At 37.8% G+C, this 9,073-nt stretch overlaps 1 protein-coding gene across 9 annotated transcripts in view; it reads left to right on the top strand.

Moving 5' to 3' along the window:
- MEIS2 (Meis homeobox 2) overlaps positions 1-9,073 on the top strand; it is a 210,978-nt gene that overhangs the window by 90,045 nt on the left and 111,860 nt on the right. The window lies entirely within an intron of this gene.

The following is a 9,073-nucleotide window of genomic DNA, read 5'->3' on the forward strand; positions in this document are numbered from 1 at the left end:
TCTTAATAAAGAACTTCGTTTTTCTATTTTGAAATGTCTGTGGATAATTAAACTATCCTCAAAAATCTCAACTATGATGGACTTATATCCAAGCCACTCATATAATTCAACTGCATCTGAAATTGGTCATCATTGAAGATGACAGGTTGGGAAATGAATGTGATTTCCATGACCGAATTTTGTGTGGAGACAAGAGATACCTACTTTGAAAAGTTATGTCTCTATATTTAATAAGTCAGCTTTTACTCTGTGTGATATAATATCCCTAACCCCAAATATATTTACATATACACATAGAGCTACTTATACGTGTTCATCTGGAGAATGATCTATAGACTAGATGACGTTTCAGATACATTCCAGTTTAATAAATCTTTCCCTGTCATTTCCTCATAAGGAGCAATAGACTATTGTTTTGTTTCATTTGGAGAACAATGGCTAAACCTAAGCTAAATACAGAGAGATGGGCAAAAGGAGATATGGTAAGAATGATGGTGTTCATGAACTTGGGACTAGATTTGTCTTATGCACCCTAAATCATTTTGGACGCAATTACTATTGTGAATTAGACATTCTTCCTGGGTGAGGGAAGTAGAGATGTGAGTGTGAGTTTAGAAGGAGCAAGAGATAAAGTCAGATCAGCAATAAATCCACCTTCAACCCCATTCAATTAAGTTTTTAAATTCATTTTAAACAGCTGATCTAAAGAACTCCAAAAAGCTTTGGAGAGTCATCTAAAACAGTGCTTTCCGCCAGGTGCTATGGCTCACACCTGCAATCCCAGCACTGTCAGAAACCAAAGCAGGAGGATCGCTGGAGCCCAGGAGTTCGAGGCCAGCTTGGGCAATATGGTGAAACCCTGTCTCTACTAAAAACAAATTAGGCAGGCATGGTGGCATGCCTATGTAGTCCCAGCTACTCCAGAGGCTGAGATGTGAGGATCTCTTGAGCTCAGGAGGCAGAAGTTGCAGTGAGCCGAGCTCACATCACTGCACTGCAGCCTGGGCAACAGAGGGAGACCCTGTCTCAAAACAAGCAAATAAAAACCCGTAGTGCTTTCCAGCATTATTTTTCAGGCTATGAAAAGCATGGGTTAGTATACATCAAATGGGATCTGTCTCCCTTACCTCCATTAACTGTAAGGATATTAATTCAATGTTCTTATTCATTTATTCACTTATTCTGCTTTTATTGAACATCCACAAAATAAATTAGGAGCTAGTTTAACTGATTTAGTTTTCAAATTCATATCCATATTTATTTTTTGTATATATGTATATACATTCTAGAATTGTCAACATTCATATATATTTTTTGTACCCAAATCAGTTCTTTTCAGACCCTCCTTTTCAATCTCCAGACCTTTGTCAATGGCAGACTAAAGAAAGTGGGAAATTTTAAATTTTCCAAGGATAACTTTGTGAAGTATCAAAGTGACTAGGAAGCAAGTTTCTAGAATACTTTTTCCAAATTGAATGACTTCATATTAATTGAAGCCTAATTCTTCATTGCCATAAACCCAAACCAAAGGATATATTTTGAAACACTTTCGTTGTCTTAATAGACACAATCTTTTGTGTAAATGTTTCTCCAGCCAGTATTTTCCCATTTACACAACACTTAGGTATCCTAGCAGTGCTAAAATAAACATTGGCTTCAGCTTAACAGGACAAATGTTTGCACTCTGGAATTGTTTGTCGATGAAATAAATATTTCCAACCCAAAACAAAACAAACCTGAACCCTACATTTATTAATGTGAAGTTGAGACCAAATTTATATTGGGTTTATGCTCAAGTTGACATCTCATTTTAATTCTTATGGTCACAGAGACCTTACTTTTATGGGTTATCTTAAGGAATTCAATCAATGGAAAAAAAATGATAATTTAAGAGGCGGGAGATATGTTTACTGGTTTAGGGTTCCATTCTGCTTTATTCTCAGCCTGAAAAATTCTGTTTTATACCTAAATGTGTGCAGCGCAAAATGTCATTTCTTATGTTTGTTCCTATAATGCATTCTAGCACTTAAGTGATGCTTCACTTAAAAATACTTAGCTCTTTCTTTTTTCCCCCCAAATCAATAACTTTAATGTCTTCTCCAAATAAGCTAAAATAGTTTTTGATAATTTTCTAGCAAATGGTAAACTTCTGCCTTTTAGCAGTTAAAAACTTTCTGAAATATTTAAAAATCACACTTGACAGTATATTAAAGTGAGTGAAAGTCTTTATCTGAAGATCCCACTCAACTTTTCTTGTACTTAAAATATTATAGGCAAATTGAGGAGATGACTTATTATAGAAATAAGAAGACTTAAATGAATAAATTTTCCAAAAGAAAAGTGACTCTTGTGAAAGATCTCAAATGGCACACTTCATTTTGTATTTCATCTTTACTGGCTTGTACTCATCTACATTCATTTACAAATCCGTGAAAATGGTTCAAAGGTCATTGGTGAAACTTGAGAACAAATGCAAAACTTCCAAGCGTGGGAAATAAGTAGAAGTAGATTTTAAAAACATTCGGTTTATTAAATTGGGTTGATTTTATTACTAATTTATAAATCAGTCAAAAATGTAAAGCCAAGTTACTTGTCCTAGAGCTAATATAATTATAGTTAGCTAGCTAGCTAGATAATCTGTAGTTGGTGATAAAACTAAAAATAATCTAGTAGAAAAAATTGAAATGCTCTTTGATCATTCTTTTATTGACTGGCTATATTCAGGATAATGGCACCGTAGAAATGAATACTTTTCTATTGTTTAATTCTCTGTGTTCAATTTAACATTTTTAAAAAGGTATCCTTATTGATAGCAGATGTTTCAGCCTACCCTTATATTTTTTACATGAAGAGGAGAATGTTCTGTTTTAAAATCCTTAAGTTTTGCTCTATATTGACAAATAGTTTTCTAGAGGTTTGCAGACCTCCTGGAGACAACATTATGCTAGGTGTTCGATAACTGATGAAACATCAAGGATATTTATCAAAAATATCGCTGCCTCTTTATTAACACAGCAGAAGCTTATGGACATTAATCTTAGATGGCATTTTTAAAATTGAAGTTTTAAAGAATCAGAATGAGGAATAATTTTCTAAATCAATGGTATTGTGAACACCAAGTGTGTATTCACAAAGGTGATGAAAAGCTGTGTGTGTTAGAATGTTTTTGCCTCAAAATAACAGAAAATTATATCACAAACTGGCTTAAAGGATAATGAGGAAGTTCCAAGGTGTGTGGTATGGTGGACTTCAGGAGTTGGTGGTTCAGCAATGTCCTCCCAGACCCAGGGTGTCTTTGCTGTCCTGTTCATACGCTCGCGCCTCCCTCAGGGAGGGTTTCTGCTTAGTTGTAACATGACTGCCAGGGCTACAGGCTACTTTACTCAGGTCCAACTGGCTTCTTGTGAAGTATCTTTTATTTATTTATTTATTTATTTATTTATTTATTGAGATGGGACCTTGCTATGTTGCCCAGGCTGGTCTTGAACCCCTGGCCTCCATTTCCTCCCTACTCCACCTTCCAGGTAGCTAAGATGACGGGTGTGCTCCATTGCACTTGGCTGGATCTCTTTTGAGAACTAGGCTTCCGAGAAGCCTCTAGCAAAACTCTTTCATGTGGGCCACAAGTTGGTCACAGTGACAAGAAAATCGGATTGCCCTTATACAAATTGGACCCATCATTAAAGTTGGAAGGACAGTCAAGAGAGGTTTCATTCCTTAACTTCAGCCTTACACACTGTTACTATCCTCATTTCACATATGAAGTAAGCACATAATGCGCAGAGAGATTAAATATATTCGCCTAGACTTACCCAGCTAGTAAAGGTGGCAGACAATCCCACAACCTCAGTTATCAATGTAAGACACACAGATTTAGTGTTTTCATAGATACTAGCAATTTCCAACCCCTTCCTTCTGAAAAAGATAATTCCAAATACGGTCTGGTTTGGAAAGAGTGCATGAAGCAGTACATGTTTTCATAAAGCTGCATCAGAATGGCTTTAAAACCTTAGCCAATAGTTTTTTTACTTTTATTCAGGAATTTACCATGGTTATTGGCTTATCCATGAGGAAGCCAGTTAAAGTTTTGTCAGGTGAACAATGAACAGTTCTGGGTCTGTAATAGGCTATGTCAGTTGTAAGAGGGACAATTTTTGAGGAAAAAAAAAAAAACAAACTCATTGGCACTAGCCCTAGTGATTAAGAGAGGCATTTAGCTATCAAATATCTGTGAGGTAGAGAACAGGCACAAGATAGGTAATGAAGGAAGGAGTGATTTAAAGTAGATTTGCATAGATTGAAAGTGAACAGTATAGTTTATAGACCATGGATCAAGCTGTGGTGGAGAAGATATAAGGTCACACCCCTGAAAGTGTTAGATATGTTGACATCTTAATTTCTCCAGATAATAGAAATTATAACCGTTTGCATAAAGTAAAATTAATTTATATGGTTACACTACCCAAACATTTTGTGTCCTTCAGAGGGTAAGAGATACAGGCCAGGCCATGGCTTAATTTAGAAATTATTTATAGGTAAGTATTTTCATTTCTGTCAAAATTTTAATGATTTTTATGGTATGAAAACCAGTGGCAATGTGAAACCACTATCAAAAGTCAGTTTTCTAAAAACAGTTAAATAAATGGAAAAATCAGTGGTCAAAAGAAGAATGCAAAAATTAAAATAGGTGTTATGCACAGAAAAGATTTGTTTCAAAGTTTATGTAAACAAATACTTAGAAGAAGGAAAGGCAATTATAAGTAATTGTGTAACCATAAAAATGATACAGCACTTCACCTCCCAAAGGATCTTTAAGTGCTTTACAGAACCCCGCATTTCTTTAAGAGATGTATGCTAGATTCATTCACTTATAATAGACAGAAATAACTTGCCATGCATTAAATTCCTTTTCTTTCTTTTTTTTTTTCGTGGGGGACGGAGTTACACTCTTGTTACCCAGGCTGGAGTGCAATGGCGCGATCTCGGCTCACCGCAACCTCCGCCTCCTGGGTTCAGGAAATTCTCCTGCCTCAGCCTCCTGAGTAGCTGGGATTACAGGCACGCGCCACCACGCCCAGCTAATTTTTTGTATTTTTAGTAGAGACGGGGTTTCACCATGTTGACCAGGATGGTCTCGATCTCTTGACCTCGTGATCCACCCGCCTCGGCCTCCCAAAGTGCTGGGATTACAGGCTTGAGCCACCGCGCCCAGCCCGTTAAATTCCTTTTCTATAGGAATCAAATTAGTCTTGGGAACTCATTGTCACAATATCATGGGCTGGGTGCAGTGGCTCACACCTGTAATCCCAGCACTCTGGGAAGCCAAAATGGGCAGATGACTTGAGCTCAGGAGTTTGAGACCAGTCTGAGCAACATGGCAAAGCCCCTCTCTACAAAAAAATACAAAAATTAGGTGGACATGGTGATGCATACCTGTCGTCCTAGCAAACTGAGAGGCTGAGAGGTGGAGGATTTCTTGATCCGAGGAGGTAGAGGCTGCAGTGAGCCGAGATCATGTTACTACACTCCAGCCCGGTTGACAGAGGGAGAACTTGTCTCAAAAAAAAAAAAGTTCTATCATGATGGGTAGGGCTGGCTTGCAGAATGCAGTAAATCAGTTAGTAAATAATGCCGGATGCAGGAATGGTACTGTGACGTGCTGGTCCCTGGAGCGAGGTGTTGCTGCCACCACACCTGAAAGTTTCGAGCTCCTCAGAGGATTCACTGGAGCCCTTAATTTGTTCCATTTGTGTTTTCAGTTAAGTCAGCTGAGCAACTGAGTCCCTGCTGAAGTCCCACTCTTCATTTTTCTCATATTTGTTTTTTATCATCTTATCCTTTCTCCTAAAAACATCCTTTGGCTTTTCTAATCAGCTTTATATTTTACTAAGAACTTAACAACAAAGCTCACTTTAACTAGGGGTGACTGGATAATGTAATGGTGAGGGCCTGAATTAATGAACGTGGCTTCTTTGACAGTGTGCTTATGTAGTCATGATGTTGAAAACGCAAATAAAATAAGCTCTTGATTAGTAGATGTTTCAACATGGTTTTTATGAATTACCTTGGAATTTTTTAGAACATTATACAAAATCAACTGGAGGCTCCAACATGACTTCACTCTGCCTCATAATCTTTTTTCTTATATTTTTAAAATTGGTATGTCATAGTTGTACATATTTGGGGGGGTATGATGTGATATTTTGGTACATAGATACAATGTGTAATGATCAAATCAGGATAATTGGGATATCATAACCTCAAATATTAATCTTTTCTTTGTGCTAGGAACATGCCTCATACTCTTGATTGTAACACTAGATCATAATCTTGATGGAACATTACCTGCCATGTAGTGTTTTGTTGGCTGCTGAGGCTCAAAGCCTTCCAAGGCCTAACCTTAGTGTCATGCACGGGATCTTGCTGGGCTTTGTCTGACCAAGTCTGGGTCTTGTTCTTGAATCTCCATGGGTATTATCAGTCTGTGGCATCGAGAGAGCTAATGACAGGCCTTGAGGCAGAGATGTGGACACGTACAAAGAGCAGGCAGCTCAATCGGAAGCACGCGGGGCACATGGGACATGCTGACACGTCTAACAGAATCGTCTATTGAGGCCATTTCCAGTTCTATTATTCTATGAGTCTATGAAGTTTCCTGACATCATAGCAGATTATTTTCGTTTTCCTGGAGAATTGGCTGATAATGCCTAGAGCAATGAATGGCCTCACCTACTCAGGCTGTTTTGTACTTGAACATCACAGTTAAAATTTATTGCTAGAATTCTGATTCTACTACTGCATTCAAGATGGCAGCACTCATTAGCAGAGAATTATCAAGTTCATATGCTCTCTGAGCAAGAAAAGCCCTTAGTTATCCTAAGATACTGGTATAGATCATTGTTTCTCTTGAGTACAGGAAGAGGCACTTTATATACTTGTTTTAAAGTATTATTTCTCCGTTTTTAAGCTTTGGAATGTTAAATAGAAGCTGCTAGGCATGACCAACAATTAAAGTCATCCAGTAATTGTGAAGGCCCAAAAGCCAATATAAGATTTCTCATGTCAGTTAAGGAAATTTTAATTGCTCATTTACATTTTGTCTTAGTCCTTTTTGGCTGCTGTAACAAAATACCATAAACGTTTCAGTTTATAAACAACAAGACATTTATTTCTTACAGTCCTGGAGGCCGGGAATTCCAAGATCATGGTGCTGGCAAATTCGGTGTCTGGTGAGGGCTTACTTCCCAGTTAAAAGATAGCCTTTTCAATGTGTCCTCATCTGGCAGAAGAGGTGAGGGAGCTCTCCAGGGTCTCTTTTATGAAGGCACTAATCCCATTCATGAGAGCTCCATCCTCATGACCTGATCACCTACTGAAGGCCCCACATCCTAATATCCTCATATTGGGGGTTCGAATTTCAACATACAAATTTGGGAAAGACACATTCAGTCTATAACACATTGTATCATGTCGGAAAATATTTTAAGAAGAAATTTGGAGAAAGAAGAAGATTTCAAAAGTCAGGACCACTTCTTCATACATAAAATGGCCTGTTGATATTCGTGAGAAATGCTAATTTCTCACGAATGGCTACAGCAGGTGTCATATGGAGTCTAACATGTTCATATTTCTAAGTGACATAACCCTTTCCTTTTATTGATTAGTTTTTTTACATTGCCTTTCCTCTCTCCTAAATTAAAAAAAATCAAAATGTATGAAGTTGAAGTCTAAAATATTAACAATTCTAAAACAGAAAATGTAGCCAATGGTATTTTTTTTTCACCCTGAAAGACTTACTAGTATTATATTTGAGCAAAGAGAGAGTCTGATTAATGCAAAGCTTTTGGCTTCCTGAGAAGTATTTTCTTAAGTGTCACACAGAGTCTATGGCTCAGTGAAATGAGAATGTGCAGGTCCATTTAAGAGGGAGGGTCTTTGCTGAAAAGGCAGAATACTGAGAGGGCATTTCTGTTCCACCGTGCAGCGGCTTGGATTGCTCTGGGCTCCGTCTGCAGGTGCCAAACTATGCTCAAGGCTCTCCTCAGCTGTGGTCAGTCATTCAAAGAAAAATCTTTCTGGAGGTGAGCGAGCTCTCTAGGAGTCACGGTTTTAGACTTTTCATATTAGGTAATGGGAGGATGGCTCTGAAAAAAACCAATGTGCTTAATAAATTTAAAAATAAAACAAATTTTATTGTAGCACTATCTTCTTAGAAATCTTCCAACTGAGAGAAAGTAAAATAAAATGAATAAAAACTTTAGTTGTTACTCCAAACAGCCTCCTTTCCTCTGCAGCTATGTAATGGAATTACTTCATTACATCTCGCTCATTGTCTCTTTTAAATGAAAGTAAACGTAGGGAAAAAGTGGGCCAAGGTGTGAAATATAAGAAGCTCTTTCACCGCCCCTTTATTAATCTCTGGCACTGAAACACGGATGAATTATTAAGAAAAAATGTCTATTTGATGAGAAAACTGATCAAAATCACTTAAACCAAAATGCCTGACTGTATGTTTGTTTATTCAGCCAATATTTAGTGGTCTTTATTTCTCTTCTATAAGCAAGTACTTCGCTAGGTGATAGGAGGATGCTAGGATGAATCAGACCCAGCCTGTCCTCAAGAAATTTAAATAATGTAGGAGAGAGAAAATGTGAATATATAACATAAATTGAAAGTAGAAAGTGAAGTGTCAAAAGAAAACCATGGGTACAGGGCTATGGCAGTTGGAGGAAGGAAAGATTACTTCCAGCTGAAGAAATTAGTGGATGTTTTGAGGAGGCTGCAGATGGGGGGAGGAGGAGGGAGAACTTTGAAGGCAGGTGATGGGGTGAGGGTGGCGGCCGGAGCCAGCTGGACGGCGCAGGGAATGTATGCGAAGCAGTGATTAGCAGGCATTGCTTCCATCAAGGCTGAGATAAGGCTGCCTGAGCAACAGGAAATGATGTTGGAAGGGCCGGTCTATTCAGACTAGAGATCACATTGGTTAAGGATTTCATATATAATTGGGTGGAGAATGAGTTTTTGAGCAGGAAACAGACAGAATATTGTTATAATTCAGAACAATTAGTTTGGA

This window comes from Sapajus apella, unplaced genomic scaffold, assembly GCF_009761245.1.
Source record: "Sapajus apella isolate SASKATOON/1434 unplaced genomic scaffold, GSC_monkey_1.0 scaffold122, whole genome shotgun sequence".
Lineage (NCBI taxonomy): Eukaryota > Metazoa > Chordata > Mammalia > Primates > Cebidae > Sapajus > Sapajus apella.